At 43.9% G+C, this 20,551-nt stretch overlaps 1 pseudogene; it reads left to right on the top strand.

Annotated features, from left to right (window-relative positions):
- The first annotated feature begins 4,167 nt into the window (after positions 1-4,167).
- LOC137643803 (delta(3,5)-Delta(2,4)-dienoyl-CoA isomerase, mitochondrial-like) overlaps positions 4,168-20,551 on the top strand; it is an 83,680-nt pseudogene continuing 67,296 nt past the window's right edge.

Genomic DNA, 20,551 nt, shown 5'->3' with positions numbered 1-20,551 from the left:
CTCTCTCTCTCTCTCTAATTGCAGAGGCTACGATGCCTCACCCCAGAACCTGAACCTGAGTTGTTGTTGCTTTGGTGTTTGTTATTCATGATGTTGATAGTACTGTTGTTGTTCTGTGTTGTTGTTCTTGATGTATTTGCTGATTGTTGTTCTTGATCTTGTTGCTAAAGTTGTTGTGTGTTGTTCTTGGTACTGTTGTTGTATTAGTGTGTGTTATTCTTGATGTTGTTGTCCTTGGTGTTGATGCCGTGTTGTTTTTATTGTGTTTGTTGTTCATGGTGTTGTTTTTGGTATTTGATTTATTGATGTTACCACTGTTGTTGTTCTGTGTTGTTGTTCTTTATGCTGTTGCTACTGTTGTTGTTCTGTGATGTTGTTCTTAATGTTGTTGTTCTGTGTTGTTGTTCTTTATGCTGTTGCTACTGTTGTTGTTCTGTGATGTTGTTCTTAATGTTGTTGTTCTGTGTTGTTGTTCTTTATGCTGTTGCTACTGTTGTTGTTCTGTGATGTTGTTCTTAATGTTGTTGCTACTGTTGTTGATCTGTGTTGTTGTTCTCTATGTTGTTGCCACTGTTGTTGTTCTGTGTTGTTGTTCTTTATGTTACTGCTACTGTTGTTCTGTGTTGTTGTTCTTTATGTTGTTGCTACTGTTGTTGTTCTGTGTTTTTGTTGTTCTGTGTTGTTGTTGCTACTGTTGTTGAGTGTTGTTTCTCTTTATGTTGTTGCTACTGTTGTTCTGTGTTGTTGTTCTTTATGTTGTTGCTCTGTTGTTATGTGTTGTTGTTCTTGATGTTGTTGCTACTGTTTTTATTCTGTGTTGTTGGTCTTTATGTTGTTGCTACTGTTGTTGTTCTGTGTTGATGTTCTTTATGTTGTTGCTACTGTTGTAGTTCTTAGGTTGTTCCTCATGTTGTTGCTACTGTTGTAGTTCTTGGTGTTGTTGCTCTTAATGTTGTTGTTGTTTCCATAACTGTTGTTTTCTATGTTGTTCCTTCTAATCTTGTTTTTCTTGGTGTTATTCAAACCTTCACTGTTGTTTTTCTTGACATCTTAATTCTTGTTGTTTCAGTGTTGTTTGTCTTTGGGATGTTGTTTCTAATGTTGTTGTTCCTAATGATATTTTCCTTTGAATTATAAAACTAAAGATGATGAAATTAAGATTAAGATTTCTCTCGTCTGTAATTCAAGGCAGTTGGGTTCGAACGTTCAAAGGGATTTGACTTCGTCTTCATATATGATATTTATTCATTACAAATACAGCTTATAAAGCTTGTAATGCTTAAATAAAATCATGGAGTTTTTTTGATGAATTCAATGATAGTTATACCGCAAATAATATATGTGAAATTGCTTATGTTAAATTGAAGTCCAAATCGAAGACATACGAACGCAAATAGAACTACATTGTTGCTACACTTGTGTCAAATCTTAACTCGAACGAATGCTCGAAGTGATTTGACTTCGTCTTCATATATTAAATCTACATGAAACAATTATAAAGTAAAGTGAGTCTAGTAATTCTTAATGATTATAAATAAGGTGTTTTTGTTAAGTTTAAGCATATATGTACCGAGAAAAATTGGTATGATAAATACTTGTCCAAATGAAGTCAAACTTGAACACCTAACGAACGCAAATACTGAAGAAATGGTTGCAACAACGTGTCCTCCTCCCCTCACCCCTTATTTTATGGCTGAGATCATCTAAAACGAACGAAAGAGACTTGTCAAATAATAAATTGAGTTCCCAAATGGAGTTTATTATGTTTTAATTTAAAGTAAATTATAAACTTTTAGGTCTTGCATAACTTTAATAATTGATTTCTTTGCTTAGTTGTTTCTTATAGTGTCTGCAACCTCACCATCCATATGAGGTAAGGATATGGTGTCTGGTGGAGCCTGTAGGTTTACCTGCTGACTTATCAGCAGCCATTGCCTGGTCTTCCCTGGGCCATTAGTCATATCCCTAACCTCAGAGCTCCAACACATACCCACCCTGCCCATAACCACACACTACCCAATTGTACATTAGCCCCACCCACTTTTACCCTACCCAAGCCCATAGACCTGTCCCACCCTACCCCAGCCCAACCTATCCTGGCCCCAAACCTCATCCCTCCCCTTGCCCAATCCATTCCCACCCTAGCCTTACCCCCAACCCTCTTCCAGCCCAACCCATCCCCACCCTAGCCTATCCCCAACCCTCCCCCAGCCTAACCCAATCCCACCCTAGCCCTCCCCAAGCCCATTCCCACCCTACCCTAACCCCCAACCCATTCCCACCCTACCCTCCCCCAGCCCAACCCACTCCCACCCTACCCCTCATCCCTCCCCCAGCCCATTCCCACCCTACCCTAACCCCCAACCCATTCCCACCCTAGCCCTCATCCCTCCCCCAGCCCAACCCACTCCCACCCTACCCTAACCGCCAACCCTACCCCTCATCCCTCCCCAAGCCCAACCCATTCCCACCCTACCCTAACCCCCAACCCATTCCCACCTTACCCTCCCCCAGCCCAACCCACTCCCACCCTACCCTAAACCCCAACACTCCCCTACCCTAGCCCAGCCCCTTCCCTCCCTCCCCCAGCCCCCAAAGCCCCAATTCCCTCCTCCCCTTATCCCCAGTCCCTTTTCCCATCCCCTTGTTACCCCACCCTCCCCTCCCCCTCTACTGAGTGCCAACTGGTAGGCTCCTCCTATTTATACCTTCCACCCATTTTGAATCAACCAATCACAGAACTCCATTTCAATTCAGCCAATCACAGCTCGTCTTTATCGAAACTTGTTGCCAAATGTATAATAATCTTAGACACAGAATGAGGGACGAGGCTGCTACACCTACATGTTTCATCTGGCCTTGGCTGCGACCAACTACAGTTTACTAACTGTCAGATACATAAATATTTTCTCAGGTCAAGAGAAATCTTACAAATATATGTAAATTTCATTCAAATATTAGAGAAAATTTACATAAAAACAATAACGTAGGTCTAGTTTTACGAATGAAATTCTTAATTTACAATATTCGCGAAATATTTCGTTTTTGTGTTCGAAGGTCTTATTAGATAACTTCGACTTCGTATAAGTAGTTATGAATTTGAGCTTTTCAGGCTTATTATAAGCACTTATAGGCCTACACTAAAAGCCTAAATTCCTTATTTAAAGTTAGGATTTATAACATTTTATAGTATTTTACTTATTATAACAATCATTAGATTTATTACAAACGAAGTCGCCGACATCAAGACAAATCGAACATTTCATAGACGAGAAATCTTGTGACAGTTGTTCGTATGAGCTTCTTTGGAGTTCATCTCTCTCTCTCTCTCTCTCTCTCTCTCTCTCTCTCTCTCTCTCTCTCTCTCTCTCTCTCTCTCTCTTTAAACTTCTTTTGAAATAAGAAAAGTGAATAATTTAGAGAGAGAGAGAGAGAGAGAGAGAGAGAGAGAGAGAGAGAGAGAGAGAGAGAGAGAGAGAGAGAGAGAGAGAGAGAGTTTATTAAAGACGATCTTAAGATAAAGACAAAAGAAACTAAAAGAAAGATAAAGACTTAAATCTCTTTTGATTATCAGAGGAGCCGTTGCATCGAACCTGAAATGAACCAGAAATACGTCGCACAAGGGACCCTACTTTTAAGGAAATTGTCCCAAAATAGGGAGTTTCTAGTGAATCTTGGGAAAAATCTTATAGTTCAGATTGTTCTAATTATCTGTTGTAATCGAAATTCTAACGTTTTTGGTTGAAAATAATACCATTTATGAAAGAAAATACAAAATATAGTATATTTTAGGAAGATGCCGATGTATATGTAGCGCTTATTTTAATTCGTGTTAACGAATAAAATGGGGAAATTTGCTCATATTTGGGAAAAATTTTGAGTCTAGGGATTTTCGTTGAGCAAGCTGCTTTGGCCAGTTGTAAGCCAAGGCCAGTGTTGCCAGATATGGAGATTTAACCCTAGATGAGTAAACCTTTAGCCTATATATGTTGTAATTAGTTTGCTTGCACTCATATGAAGTGAGTAATTTATATAATAGTATAAAGTTACAGGATCAGAAGAAAATATATATATATGTGGAAATGGGAATTTTTGGGTTGTTTTGGGGATTTTTCATCATGGGTTTGGGGATTTTTAGATTAACTCATCTGGCACCACTGTAACAATGTAAACAAACAATCTATCGAATCTCCCCCAAGTTAATTCTTCGATTTTCGTCAATTCTTCGTCAATTCCTCCTCTACTATGTACTAAAGTAAGTTTTTTATTACAAATTAATCTTATGATTGTTGTTTTTGTTATTACGTAATTATGTTTTCTAATGTACGAGTTCAATTTATGACAGGACCACCTGAATCCCATACGGTGACCCTATGCAAGTTTTGTTGTATGGCGTCCATTGGTCCGCAACAGCACCTGTGCTTAGTTATTAATATTGCTTGGTCATTTCATGCAATGTAACTGCATATTTTGTGCCCTATTAGGTTTTATTGTAGTTTTGTATAATATTAATTAGGACATTGGAACTTACACAATCTAATAGATCTCTCAAAATACAGTGTTTTGAACCCCATGGCCTACTGTCGGCAGCCACTGTTAATGGAGATACAGAATTTAAAGAAAAAAGATGTTTATTTCACTGAGTATAACATTTAGGTTTTATTTTTCATTAACAAAATTTTCCTAAAACTATTTCAGTAATTTCAAGCAAATTTTAATAAATTATTTTTACCTTCATTTAAACCAATAACCATGAATCGCTGGGTTATGATTATCGAGGGAATCAAATCTAACTTATATAATTGATAACCCCGAAATACTAGCCCACGGGCTGACACCAATAGCAATACGTTCCGCCTGCCAGAACATTTGAGCAATAAGATCATGTTTAATCTCTAGCGGATATTTTTTTAGATGATATTGATTAAAAATTTTACTCTGAAGATAGATATACATTATGCATATACATAGATCTGGTACGTGTTTAGATGCATTACTATATTTTATACATTGTATGTTATTGATAACTGTACTGTATTTTTTCAATATTAATCTTACCCGATGATCATGTAGCTGTCAACTCTGTTGCCCGACAGAAATCTACGGTCGGGATACGCCAGCGATCGCTATACAGGTGGGGGTGTACACAACAGCGCCATCTGTGGTCAGGTACTCCAGTACTTCTTGTCAACACCACCTCAATTTTTCCTCTGTCGTGCCACCGGCTAGACCTACTTGGATACGCTGTTGATTCTGGAGTTATTGTTCACGATTTGGTGATGTATTTGCTCTAGAGTTTAGCCTTCGCTATTCAGGAAGCTTTAACATTAGCTTAGCAAGTTTTTGGAATTAATTTGATTTAATTTTGGTGACGAAGAGAGTATGAACTCTCTTTCACTTTTAAATGGCCGACCCTTCCCTTAGACGGAAGTGTTGGTGTCGAAGAGAGTATAGACTCTCTTTCTTAATTTTGCTTAACAAAGTTATAGATTTATTTTATATCTCTCCGCCTTTTATAGGCCTCTTCGATTAACTTCCTTTTATTATAAACTTATTAAAATTAATTTTTATGTTTGTTTATATGCGACCTTTCCTAATAGTAGGCGGTCTTTTCTTGGAACCGAAGTTAATTTACATTGAGCCCGTCATATCGTTTTTGCCTGTTAAGATTTTATGCTATTTTAATTTTAATGTTTTTGAAAGAATTTCTTTGATAGTCTCGTACTGTTTTCAAAGTTGAACTAACGTTTTGTTTTGTCTCCGCAGTTGTTGACGTTCAGAACGTTCAACTTGCGCTCTATCGTTACGATAGAGAGAGAGTATTCACGGTTTCACGTTGCAGTAAGAGTTAACCGATTCTAGCGTTTTGTTCATTCTTTCTTAGCTTAAATGGTTTTAATTCTAATAAAGGAACTTTTTATTTGGGAATCTTTCAGTTTTTTTCTTTTAACAATAATATTTTTCAATATTAAACTTACCCGATAATCATGTAGCTGTCAACTCCGTTGCCCGACAGAATTCTACGGAAGGGATACGCCAGCGATCGCTATACAAGAGGGGGGTGTACTCACAAGCGCCACCTGTGGCCAGGTACTGCAGTACTTCTTGTTGACACCACTTCAATTTTTCCTCTGTCGTGCTTCCGGCAAGACGTTCATGGATACGCTTATAATTTTGGAGTCTTGTTCACGGTTTTTGGTGAAGTATTGCTCTAAGATTTCAGCTTTCGCTATTCAGGAAGTTTTATTATTAGCTTAGCTAACTTTTGGAATTAATTTGATTAATTATGGTGACGAAGAGAGTATGAACTCTCTTTCACCTTTAAATGGCCGACCCTTCCCTTAGACGGAAGTGTTGGTGTCTTAAGAGAGTATAGACTCTCTTTCTTAATTTTGCTTAACAAAAGTTATAGATTTATTTTATATCTCTCCGCCTTTTATAGGCCTCTTCGATTAACTTCCTTTTATTATAAACTTATTAAAATTAATTTTTATATTTGTTTATTTTCGACCTTTCCTAATAGTAGGCGGTCTTTTTTTGGTACCGAAGTTAATTAACATTCAGCCCGTCATTTCGGTTTTACCTGTTAACATATTATGCTATTTTAATGTTTTTGAAAGAATTTCTTTGATAGTCTCGTACTGTTTTCAAAGTTGAACTAACGTTTTGTTTTGTCTCTGCAGTTGTTGACGTTCAGAACGTTCAACTTGCGCTCTATCGTTACGATAGAGAGAGAATTTTCACGGTGTCACGTTGCAGTAAGAGTAACCGTGTCTAGCGTTTTGTTCATTCTTTCTTAACTTAATGGTTTTTTTTCAATATTAAACTTACCCGATAATCATGTAGCTGTCAACTCTGTTGCCCGACAGAATTCTATGGAGGGATACGCCAGCTATCACAATACTAGAAGGGGGTGTACTTACCAGCGCCACCTGTGGCCAGGTACTCAAGTACTTCTTGTTGACACCTCCTCAATTATTCCTCTGTCGTGCTTCCGGCAAGACGTTCTGGGATACGCTTATGTTCTTGGAGTATTTTCACGACTTTGGTGAAGTATTTCTCTTTGATTTCGGCTGTCGCTTTACTGGAAAACTTCTATATTAGCTTAGTTAGCTTTTGGAATTAATTTGATTAATTTTGGTGACGAGAGAGTATGAACTCTCGTTCACCTTTCAATGGCCGACCCTTCCCTTAGACGGAAGTGTTGGTGTCTAAGAGAGTATAGACTCTCTTTCTTAATTTTGCTTAACAAAGTTATAGATTTATTTTATATCTCTCCGCCTCTTATAGGCCTCTTCGATTAACTTCCTTTTATTATAAACTCATTAAAATTAATTTTTATATTTGTTTATATTCGACCTTCCTAATAGTAGGCGGTCTTTTACCGAAGTTAATAAACTTTGAGCCCGTCATTTCGGTTTTACCTGTTAACATATTATGCTATTTCCGCCAGAGTTTGAAAGATTTTCTTTGACAGTCTCGTACTATTTTCAAAGCTGAACTAACGTTTTGTTTTGTCTCTGCAGTTGTTGACGTTCAGAACGTTCAACTTGCACTCTATCGTTACGATAGAGAGAGAATGTTCACGGTTTCACGTTGCAGTAAGAGTAACCGTGTCTAGCGTTTTGTTCATTCTTTCTTTACTTAATGCTTTTGATCCTAATAAAGGAACTTTTCAGTTTTTTCCTTTAACAATAATATGTTTTAACGATATATATGATTGGGCTCTTCTCTCAGGTTCTAAGTCAAGAGAGAGAGAGAGAGAGAGAGAGAGATAGAGACGTAGGGAGAAAGAGGATAAACGTTTCATTCAAGCCTGCCAGGCGTACGAGTAACGTCATTATCGATTTTTGCTCTTCTCCCTAGTCTCTTTAGGGGAAGAAACTAAACGTTTCTAGAGTGATCTAGTGTTTAGTCTCTTTCCAACCACTGATTTATCTTTCATTAGATTTTTCTGTTACATTGTAATTCTGTTTTCGCAATTACTAACTTTGAGAAAGGATAGAATTGCGTATTTCAGGTACAAACCACTTAAGTTTCGAGTTCAGTGAAATAAGTGCAAACAGAAATCAAAGTGATAAGTGATTAGTGCGTGAGGGTACTTTTGTGCGCGCCAGTCGTCCTCCCAGTCCGGGACCTCTTGCAAGCTCCCAAGCCCAGGGGAGAAGCAATGTCGAAGGGCATAAGGGTTCAGCAGGCCTTGATCGGCGCACAGAAGTATTCTCGGTGGTTGTGGGCGTGTCTTACCGAGACCGTCACTCCCACCCGCAGACGATTGAGCCCTTATTTTGCTCGTCTGCAGAAGAGATTAGGGGAGAAAATAAGGCAGAGTAACGCTGGTCTCAGGTCTCAAGACTTCTTAAACGTTAAGTCCAGACCTATGCCAGACGTACGAAGTTAAAGTTCACAACCCGAATGCAGTCGTTGGGTTAGCTCTGACTCTCCTAAGTCATCAGTTGATTACACTCCGACTTAGAGGAGTAAGGTTCTGCCACAACAGATCTCTGCTGTTAAGGCTTTACCTCAGCAGAACTTAGTGTCTGCCGACCCCAAGTTAACTCTACTGCAGTCCATACAGTCACAACTTTCGGTCTTGATGCGTGAGTGTCGGGCTGAGAGTGTTGCACCGCCTGCACTCCCTCCACCTGTTCTCGCTGCACCTGTGCTCGCCCAGCCTGCACCTGCTCCGCCTGGTCGCAGCACCATCTGCCAGGCGTACGATGTTGTGAACTCTACTACAGTCCATGCAAGCACAGTTTTCGGACTTGATGAGTGAGTGTCGGGCTGAGAGTGTTGCTCCACCGCCTCCGCCTACACTCCCTCCTCCTACACTCGCTCCGCCTGATCACAGTACCATCTGCCAGGCGTATGATGTTGTGGACTCTACTACAGTCCATGCAAGCACAGCTTTCGGACTTGATGCGTGAGTGTCGTGCTGAGAGTGTTGCACCTCCTGCACCTGTGGTGCACCAACCTCCTGCACCCGTTCAGCCTGTGCTGCACCCGCCTGCACCGGTGGTGCACCAACCTCCTGCACCCGTTCAGCCTGTGCTGCACCCGCCTGCACCGGTGGTGCACCAACCTCCTGCACCCGTTCAGCCTATGCTGCACCCGCCTGCACCGGTGGTGCACCAACCTCCTGCACCCGTTCAGCCTGTGCTGCACCCGCCTGCACTCGCTGCACCCAGTCGCAGCTCCATCTGCCAGGCGTACGATGTTGAACCACTTTCGGAGTTTGCTGTTCACAGTGTTGTTCAGCCTCAGCCTTCTTTAAGGCAACCCTTGCTTTGGGATCAGGAGAGTTACACTCTTCCTCCTCCTCCCCTTGCTGCTCCTCCAGTGGTGCAACTCTCGGTTGGGGTACAACAACCTCTCCCCTCCGTGAGTCTGTCTGCTCAACCAGCGCTGCACCGAGTTCAACCCTCATCTAGGCAAGCTCATCTACACCATGCACTTGCGCCTCAGGAGCCTCAGCTTGCTAGAACTTTACCTTGTTCTGCGCAGCCTCAACCTTCTCATGCTCCACTCATCTCTCAGGAACAGGAACGGACTACTCCGCCTCCGTCCTCCGCTCAGCTGGTACAATCCTTGGGTGCAACTCTTGCTAGGAGTCAACCTCCTTCACCCTTGCACCTGCCTTCTGCTCCGTCTGTTGTTCAGCCTATGCAGTCTGAACCTCAGGTTTTCCCTCAAGTTGAGGAAACCTCTGTTGTTGTTCCAGCTCGTTCTGACTCTGCTGTTCAGCATACCATGGTTTAAACCCCATGCAAGCATGCATTAAGCACTCTAGCACTGGTCATGGAATTTCTGAGAAATGTTAAACGCCATGCACACGCTCTGCTTTCCTTTCAGCAGGCTCTGCTTACAGCAGGCTCTACTTCCTACATGCTCAGCATTCAGCATGCTCTGCATTCAGCATGCTCTGCATACAACATGCTCTGCATACAGCATGCTCTGCATTCAGCATGCTCTGCATACAGCATACTCTGCATACATCATGCTCTGCATACCTTACCGCATGCTTCTCAACACATCTTGGGTTGTTGCCAACTCACTAGACTGTCAAGCAGTTTCATAACGTTGCCTTCTAGTCTGCTGCTTTGCACCAGTGAACCCTCACTCAGAGAACTTAGCTTTTCTAGGATAAGGTCCCTGTAGATGAGAAAGTTCTTTTCTCCCTCCTTCTGATATTCCCTTGAGGACTCTGTCATTTGGAGGGAGCCTTTAGCTGCATAACCTCTTATGGACTTTTATTTAAGCATAACATGCTTACAGGGAAGGTAATGGTTACACTTCAGCCGCTAATCCCGTCTGTTACCACACCTGCTCCCATAGACCTTGAGCTGTGTTGCATGACATGCAGTCCAAGCTTAGTCCTTGTTAGAGGATTTTTTGTTTACGGAGTCAATGTGTCACGGGGAAGACGTTCAACAACCAACAGAAGGGACTTGTTGTGACGCAGTGGGCAACCTCAGCAACCCGTTAAGGAGTTGTCTGTACGACCCAGACAGTCTAGACAGATTCGGGTTGTCACTGTACTTCCTCGCTTGCCCATGATTGACAGTTTACAGACTGTGCAGCAGTATCATGATCTTGTGTCCGGCTCCGTCAGACGACTGGCTTTTAAGAGCTCCCTCAAGTCGTCGCTGTCTGGAGATTTTCAAATGGACTATGGATCTGACCAAGGAACTGGGCCTCCTGGTCAATTTTGAGGAGTCTCAGCTCGTTCCATCCCAGACCATTGTCTCCTTGGGTATGGATCTTCAGAGTCGAGCTTTTCGGACTTGTCCGTCGGCCCCAAGGATCTTCCAAGCCCTAGAATGCATCCAGAGCATGCTGAGAAGGAACTGATGCTTAGTCAGGCAGTGGATGAGTCTAACAGGGACACTTTCATCGCTGGCCCTGTTCATCGAGTTAGGGAGACTCCACCTCCGCCCCCTTCAGTATCATCTAGCTGCTCACTGGATAAAGGACATGACGCTAGAGACGGGCTCAGTTCCTGTTTCCGAAGAGATGAGGTCTACTCTAACGTGGTGGAAGAACAGCATTCTTCTCAAGGAAGGTCTACCATTGGCTGTTCAGTCCTCCGACCACCGTCTCTTCTCGGACGCATCGGACACGGGCTGGGGTGCGACACTGGACGGACAGGAATGCTCGGGAACATGGAATCAGGAGCAAAGGACACTTCACATCTATTGCAAGGAGTTGTTGGCAGTTCATTTGGCCTTGATAAACTTCAAGTCCCTCCAGCTTAACAAGGTGGTGGAGGTGAACTCCGACTACACCACAGCCTTGGCTTACATCTCCAAGCAGGGAGGGACTCATTCGAGGAAGCTGTTCGAGATCGCAAGGGACCTCCTCATTTGGTCAAAAGATCGAAAGCTCACGCTGGTAACGAGGCTCATTCAGGGCGATATGAATGTCATGGCAGATCGCCTCAGCCGGAAGGGTCAGGTCTTCCCCACAGAGTGGACCCTTCACAAGAATGTTTGCAGCAGACTTTGGGCCCTGTGGGATCAGCCAACCATAGATCTATTCGCTACCTCGATGACCAAGAGGCTCCTCTTGTATTGTTCTCCGATTCCAGACCCAGCAGCAGTTCGCGTGGATGCCTTTCTGCTGGATTGGTCCCATCTCAACCTGTATGCATTCCCGCCGTTCAAGATTGTCAACAGGGTACTTCAGAAGTTCGCCTCTCACAAAGGGACACGGCTGACGTTGGTTGCTCCCCTCTGGCCCGCGAGAGAATGTTTCACTGAGGTACTGCTATGGCTGGTCGACGTTCCCAGGACTCTTCCTCCTAGAGTGGACCTTCTGCGTCAATCTCACGTAAAGAAGGTACTCCCAACCTCCACGCTCTTCGTCTGACTGCCTTCAGACTATCGAAAGACTCTCAAGAGCTAGAGGCTTTTCGAAGGAGGCAGCCAGAGCGATTGCCAGAGCAAGGACGACATCCACTCTCAGAGTCTATCAGTCTTTATGGGAAGTCTTCCGAAGCTGGTGCAAGGCCAATGCAGTTTTCCTCAACCAGTACCAATGTAACCCAGATTGCTGACTTCCTGTTACATCTAAGGAACGTAAGCTCCCTATCAGCTCCTACGATCAAGGGTTACAGAAGTTTGTTGGCAGCGGTTTTCCGCCACAGAGGCTTGGATCTTTCCTCCAACAAAGATCTACAGGACCTCCTTAGGTCTTTTGAGACCTCAAAGGAACGTCGGTTGTCCACTCCAGGCTGGAATCTAGACGTGGTCCTAAGGTTCCTAATGTCATCAGGATTTGAACCGCTCCAATCAGCCTCTTTTAAGGACCTCACTTTAAAAAACTCTTTTCCTCGTGTGCTTAGCAACAGGTAAAAGAGTAAGTGAGATCCACGCCTTCAGCAGGAACATAGGTTTCACATCTGAAACGGCTACATGTTCCTTGCGGCTCGGTTTTTTTTTTTTGGCTAAAACGAGCTTCCTTCCCGTCCTTGCCCTAAGTCGTTCGAGATCCCAAGCCTGTCCAACATGGTGGGGAACGAACTAGAGAGAGTACTTTGCCCTGTTAGAGCTCTTAAGTACTATCTAAGAAGGTCAAAACCATTACGAGGACAATCAGAAGCCTTATGGTGTGCTATCAAGAAGCCTTCTCTACCAATGTCTAAGAACTCAGTTTCTTACTACATCAGGCTTCTGATTAGAGAAGCAAATTCTCATCTGAAGGAAGAAGACCTTGCTTTGCTGAAGGTAAGGACACATGAAGTGAGAGCTGTGGCTACTTCAGTGGCCTTCAAACAGAACCGTTCTCTGCAGAGTGTTATGGATGCAACCTATTGGAGAAACAAGTCAGTGTTCGCATCATTCCATCTCAAAGATGTCCAGTCTCTTTACGAGTACTGCTACACCCTGGGTCCATTCGTAACAACGAATGCAGTAGTAGGCGAGGGCTCAGCCACTACATTCCCATAATTCCATTACTTTTTAACCTTTCTCTTGAATACTTTTTATGGGTTGTTCGGTCGGCTAAGAAGCCTTCCACATCCTTGTTGATTTGGCGGGTGGTCAATTCTTTCTTGAGAAGCGCCGAGGTTAAAGGTTGTGATGAGGTCCTTTAGTATGGGTTGCAGCCCTGTATACTTTAGCACCTTTGGGTTGATTCAGCCTCCAAGAGGAACGCTGCGCTCAGTAAGGAAGACGAACTTAAAAAAGAGACAGAGTAACGGTTCAATTCGACTTCCTTACCAGGTACTTATTATTTCATTGTTATTTGAGATAACTGTTATATGAAATATGGGATACTTAGCTATCCTTTAATCTTGTACACTGGTTTTCACCCACCCCCCTGGGTGTGAATCAGCTACATGATTATCGGGTAAGTTTAATATTGAAAAATGTTATTTTTATTAGTAAAATAAATTTTTGAATATACTTACCCGATAATCATGATTTAATTGACCCTCCCTTCCTCCCCATAGAGAACCAGTGGGACCGAGGAATAATTGAGGAGGTGTCAACAAGAAGTACTTGAGTACCTGGCCACAGGTGGCGCTGGTAAGTACACCCCCTTCTAGTATTGTGATAGCTGGCGTATCCCTCCATAGAATTCTGTCGGGCAACAGAGTTGACAGCTACATGATTATCGGGTAAGTATATTCAAAAATTTATTTTACTAATAAAAATAACATAATTCTAATAAAGGAACTTTTCATTTTGGGAAATATTTCAGTTTTTTCCTTTAACAATAATATGTTTTAACGATATATATGATTGGGCTCTTCTCTCAGGTTCTAAGTCAAGAGAGAGAGAGAGAGAGAGAGAGAGATAGAGACGGAGGGAGAAAGAGGAGGATAAACGTTTCGTTCAAGCGAGTAATGTTGTTATCGTTTTTGCTCTTCTCCCTAGTCTCTTTAGGGGAAGAAGGTAAACGTTTCTAGAGTTTTTTCTTGTTCTCAAGCTTTATGCGGTGAGAGATTTTAAACGTAGTTTATTTGATCTAGTGTTTAGTCTCTTTCCAGCCACTGAATTATTTATCTTTCATTAGATTTTTCTGTTACATTGTAATTCTGTTTTCGCAATTACTAACTTTTGAGAAAGGATAGAATTGCGTGTTTCAGGTACAAACCACTTAAAGTTTCCGAGTTCAGTGAAATAAGTGCAAACAGAAAATCAAAAGTGATAAGTGATTAGCGCAAAGTGTGTCAGTGTTGTGCGTGAGGGTACTTCTGTGCGTGCCAGTCGTCCTCCCAGTCCGGGACCTCTTGCAAGCTCCCAAGCCCAGGGGAGAAGCAATGTCGAAGGGCAAAAGGGTTCGGCAGGCCTTGATCGGCGCACAGAAGTATCCTCGGTGGTTGCGGGCGTGTCTTACAGAGACCGTCACTCCCACCCGCAGACGATTGAGCCCTTATTTTGCTCGTCTGCAGAAGAAATTTCGGGGAGAAAACGCTGGTCTCAGGTATCAAGACCTCTTAAACGTAAAGTCCAGACCTATGCCAGACGTACGAAGTTAGAGTTCAACAACCCGGATGCAGTCATTGGGTTAGCTCTGACTCTCCTCAGTCATCAGGTGACTGCACACCTCCTAAGAGAGGTAAGGCGATGCCTCAACAGACCTCATCTTCTATTAAGGCTTTGCCTCAACAGACCTTATCGTCTGTTGATCCCAAGACGACTTTGCTGCAGTCCATGCAGTCGCAGCTTGCGGTCTTAATGCGTGAGTTTCAGGCTGAGAAGGTTACACCTCCTCCTGCGAACGCTCTGCCTCTCCGCAGTCCAGTCTGCCAGGCGTACGAAGTTGAGATTCCTCAGGCTACCTTACCACGTTCTGAGTTGCCAGTTACCAGCGGTGTGCAGCAACCTCCGCCTCCTCCTGCGAGAGCTCCGCCTCACCGCAGTCCAGTCTGCCAGGCGTACGAAGTTGAGGTTCCTCAGGCTACCTTACCGCGTTCTGAGCTACCAGTTACCAGCGTTGTGCAGCAACCTTAACCTTCCTTAAGGCAACCTCAGCAATGGGAGCAGGAGTCTTATGCCTTACTTCCTCCGCTTCCGCTTGCGGTTCCACCAGCGAGGCAACAATCTCTTGAGGTACGACAACCTCTTCCATCAATGAGGCAGCCACCTCAGCACTCGCTGCAGCGACCTCAACCCTCCTCAAGGCAAGAGTCTCTACTCCTTAGGCTAGCACCTCAGGAACCTCAACTCGCGAGACAAGAACTGCGTTCTGCGCAGCCGCTACCTCAACTCTCGCAGCTCACACCTCAGGAACCTTAACTCGTTCCTCAGGAACCTGCTACTTCGCATCCGCTACCCTTACAGCAAGCGCAACTCTTGAGGCAGCAACCTCATGCTATGAGTCAGCCACCTCAACGCATGCATCTGCCACTTTTTCCTCAACTTGAGCTTCTTCCCATTCAACTTGGGAATAACAAATGACAATAATAACACCTCATTACTTTCATAACTTGCATTTGTAATCATATACATGTATGCCTACACAAACATTATGATAATGGAGGTTATTTGTATTACTTATATAAAAATATATATGTATTCCTTGCAATATATTTTTAACAAATCGCAAAATATGGCAAAAATATCTTCTAAACAAAATGAATCATGAGTTATGAATGTAAGGTAATATTATGTTGATATTAAACCCCATGCAAGCATGCATGAAGTAATGCAGTGTTGCCAACAGGGCGAGTTTCCCTTTCCTGAGGTGAAGTAGATTATAGTACATTTAGTGTAGCTTAATTCTACGATTATCATGCCGGCTATCAAATTCATCAACAAAACAGTCTAAATCAATTCCCTCGGCACGTGCACTTTCAATGGACGGTAATGCGATATTACTCACTCTAGCACTGGTCATGGAATTTCTGAGAAATGTTACACGCCATGCAACACGCTCTGCTTACCTTACAGCATGCTCTACATACAGCATGCTCTGCATACAGCATGCTCTGCATACAACATGCTCTGCATACCTTACCGCATGCTTCTCAGTCACACATCTTTGGTTGTTGCCAACTCACTAGACTGTCAAGCAGTTTCATAACGTTGCCTTCTAGTCTGCTGCTTTTGCACCAGTGAAACCCTCACTGAGAGAACTTAGCTTTTCTCGGATATGGTCCCTGTAGATGAGAAAGTGCTTTTCTCCCTCCTTCTGATATTCCCTTGAGGACTCTGTCATTTGGAGAGGAGCCTTTAGCTGCGTAGCCTCCTATGGACTTTTATTTAAGCATAACATGCTCCCAGGGAAGGTAATGGTTCCACTTCAGTCGCTAACCCCGTCTGTTACCACACCTGCTCCCATAGACCTTGAGCTGTGTTGCAAGACATGCAGTCCAAGCTTAGTCCTTGTTAGAGGATTTTTTTTGTTTACGGAGTCAGTGTGTCACTGGGAAGACGTTCAACAACCAGCAGAAGTGACTTGTTGTGACGCAGTGCGGCAACCTCAGCAACCCGATAAGGAGTTGTCTGTACGACCCAGACAGTCTAGACAGCTTCGGGTTGTCACTGTACTTCCTCGCTTCCCCATGGTTGACAGTTCACAGACTGTGCAGCAGTACCATGATCTTGTGTCCGGCTCCATCAGACGACTGGCTTTTAAGAGCTCCCACAAGTCGTCGCTGTCTGGAGATTCTCAGATGGACTATGGATCTGACCAAGGAACTGGGCCTCCTGGTCAATTTTGAGGAGTCTCAGCTCGTCCCATCCCAGACCATTGTCTCCCTGGGTATGGATCTTCAGAGTCGAGCTTTTCGGGCTTTTCTGTCGGCCCCAAGGATCTTCCAAGCCCTAGAATGCATCCAGAGCATGCTGAGAAGGAACCGATGCTCAGTCAGGTAGTGGATGAGTCTAACAGGGACACTTTCATCGCTGGCCCTGTTCATCGTGTTAGGGAGACTCCACCTCCCCCCCTTCAGTATCATCTAGCTGCTCACTGGATAAAGGACATGACGCTAGAGACGGTCTCAGTTCCTGTTTCCGAAGAGAGGAGGTCTTCTCTCGCGTGGTGTAAGAACAGCTTTCTTCTCAAGGAAGTCTATCTTTGGCTGTTCAGAAACCCGACCGCCTTCTCCTCTCGGACGCATCAGACACGGGCTGGGGTGCGACTTTGGACGGACAGGAATGCTCGGGAACATGGAATCAGGAACAAAGGACACTTCACATCAATTGCAAGGAGTTGTTGGCGGTTCTTCTGGCCTTGATAAACTTCAAGTCCCTCCAGCTTAACAAAGTGGTGGAGGTGGACTCTGACAACACCACAGCCCTGGCTTACATCTTCAAGCAGGGAGGGACTCTTTCGTGAAGTTGTTCTAGATCGCAAGGGACCTCCTCATCTGGTCTAAAGATCGAAAGCTCACGCTGGTAACGAGGTTCATTCAGGGCGGTATGAATGTCATGGCAGATCACCTCAGCCGGAAGGGTCAGGTCATCCCCACAGAGTGGACCCTTCACAAGAATGTTTGCAGCAGACTTTGGGCCCTGTGGGGTCAGCCAACCATAGATCTGTTCGCTACCTCGATAACCTAGAGACTCCTGTTGTATTGTTCTCCGATTCCAGACCCAGCAGCAGTTCACGTGGATGCTTTTCTGCTGGATTGGTTCCATCTCGACCTGTATGCATTCCCGCCGTTCAAGATTGTCAACAGGGTACTTCAGAAGTTCTCCTCTCGCAAAGGGACACGGCTGACGTTGGTTGGCTCCGCTCTGGCCCGCGAGAGAATGGTTCTTAGAGGTACTGCAATGGCTGGTCGACATTCCCAGGACTCTTCCTCTAGGAGTGAACCTTCTACGTCTACCTCACGTAAAGAAGGTACACCCAAACCTCCACGCTCTTCGTCTGACTGCCTTCAGACTTTCGAAAGACTCTCAAGAGCTAGGGGCTTTTCGAAGGAGGCAGCCAGAGCGATTGCCAAAGCAAGGAGAACATCCACTCTCAGAATCTATCAGTCTCAAGGGGAAGTCTTCCGTAGCTGGTACAAGACCAATGCAGTTTCCTCAACCAGTACCACTGTAACCCAGATTGCTGACTTCCTGTTATATCTAAGGAAAGTAAGATCCCTTTCAGCTCCTACGATCAAGGGTTACAGAAGTATGTTGGCAGCGGTTTTCCGCCACAGAGGCTTGGATCTTTCCACCAACAAAGATCTACAGGACCTCCCTAGGTCTTTTGAGACCTCAAAGGAACGTCGGTTGTCCACTCCAGGCTGGAATCTAGACGTGGTCCTAAGGTTCCTTATGTCATCAAGATTTGAACCTCTCCAATCAGCCTCTTTTTAGGACCTCACATTAAAAACTCTTTTCCTCGTGTGCTTGACAACAGCTAAAAGAGTAAGTGAGATCCACACCTTCAGCAGGATCATTGTTTTCACATCTGAAACGGCTACATGTTCCTTGCAGCTCGGTTTTTGCTAAACGAGCTTCCTTCACGTCCTTGGCCTAAGTCGTTCGAGATCCCAAGCCTGTCCAACTTGGTGGGGAATGAACTGGAGAGAGTACTTTGCCCAGTTAGAGCTCTTAGGTACTATCTAAAAAGGTCTTAACCTTTACGAGGACAATCAGAAGCCTTATGGTGTGCTATCAAGAAACCTTCTTTTCCAAGTTCTAAGAACTCAGTTTCTTACTATTCAGGCTTCTGATTAGAGAAGCACATTCTCATCTGAAGGAAGAAGACCTTGCTTTGCTGAAGGTAAGGACACATGAAGTGAGAGCTGTGGCTACTTCAGTGGCCTTCAAACAGAGCCATTCTCTGCAGAGTGTTATGGATGCAACCTATTGGAGAAGCAAGTCAGTGTTCGCATCATTCTATCTCAAAGATGTCCAGTCTCTTTACGAGTACTGCTACACCCTGGGACCATTCGTAGCAACGAATGCAGTAGTAGGTGAGGGCTCAGCCACTACATTCCCATAATCCCATAACCTTTTAACCTTTCTCTTGAATACTTTTTATGGGTTGTACGGTCGGCTAAGAAGCCTTCCACATCCTTGTTGATTTGGCGGGTGGTCAATTCTTTCTTGAGAAGCGCCGAGGTTAAAGGTTGTGATGAGGTCCTTTAGTATGGGTTGCAGCCCTTGATACTTCAGCACCTTAGAGTTGTTCAGCCTCCTAAGAGGAACGCTGCGCTCAGTAAGGAAGACGAACTTATTTAAGGCAGAGTAATGGCTCAAGTCGACTTCCTTACCAGGTACTTGTAATTTCATTGTTATTTTGAATAACTGATAATATGAAATACGGGATACTTAGCTTCTTGATATACATGTACACTGGTTTTCACCCACCTCCCTGGGTGTGAATCAGCTACATGATTATCGGGTAAGTTTAATATTGAAAAATGTTATTTTCATTAGTAAAATAAATTTTTGAATATACTTACCCGATAATCATGATTTAATTGACCCACCCTTCCTCCCCATAGAACCAGTGGACCGAGGAAAAATTGAAGTGGTGTCAACAAGAAGTACTGCAGTACCTGGCCACAGGTGGCGCTTGTGAGTACACCCCCCTCTTGTATAGCGATCGCTGGCGTATCCCTTCCGTAGAATTCTGTCGGGCAACGGAGTTGACAGCTACATGATTATCGGGTAAGTATATTCAAAAATTTATTTTACTAATGAAAATAACATGTTTTAAACGATATATATAATTGGGCTCATCTCTCAGGTTCTAAGTCAAGAGAGAGAGAGAGAGAGATAGAGACGGAGGGAGAGAGAGGAGGATAAACGTTTCGTTCAAGCGGGTAACGTTGTTATCGTTTTTTGCTCTTCTCCCTAGTCTCTTTAGGGGAAGAAGGTAAAACGTTTCTAGAGTTTTATTCTTGTTCCCAGGCTTTATGCGGTGAGAGATTTTAAACGTAGTTTATTTGATCTAGTGTTTAGTCTCTTTTCCAGCCACTGAATTTTTTTATCTTTCATTATGTTTTTCTGTTACATTGTAATACTGTTTTCGCAATTACTAACTTTTAATGAAGGATAGAATTGCGTGTTTCAGGTACAAACCACTTAAAGTTTCGAGTTCAGTGAAATAAGTGCAAACAGAAATTCAAAAGTGATAAAGTGATAAGCGCAAAGTGTTACAGTGTTGCGTTCGAGGGTTCGTCTGTTCGTGCCAGTTGTTCGCCTAGTCTGGGACCTCTTACAAGCTCCCAAGCCCAGGGGAGAAGTAACGTCGAAGGACTTATGGGTTCATCAGGCCTTGATCGACGAACAGCACGTTTCCCTCCGTGGTTTCGGGTGTACCCACTCACGTAGCCGACGTGATCACCCCACCCACACAAAGACGAGAGAGCCCATTTATTCCTCGTCTGCGGAAGAGGTTTCTCGCAGAAACCATGGACCAAATCTTGCAGCTTTTAAGTGCAAGTCGGTCCCTTCCGCGCAAGTTCCAACTCCTAGGTGTAGCCATTAGCACTGGGGTCAGTTCGGACTTGCTGCAGTACGACAACTGCACACCTCCCAGAGAGGCAAGGTGGTACCGCAACAGGCAGTAACTCCGTATGTTGCCGCACCAGCTGTTTTTAGACCCTCAGTCTCAACGGACAGTAGCTCCGTTTGTTGTTGTCTTTCATAGA

The sequence above is a fragment of the Palaemon carinicauda genome, chromosome 7, assembly GCF_036898095.1.
Source record: "Palaemon carinicauda isolate YSFRI2023 chromosome 7, ASM3689809v2, whole genome shotgun sequence".
Lineage (NCBI taxonomy): Eukaryota > Metazoa > Arthropoda > Malacostraca > Decapoda > Palaemonidae > Palaemon > Palaemon carinicauda.
Note: the sequence above shows the minus strand (reverse complement) of the source record. Positions and strands in the feature narration are given on the sequence as shown.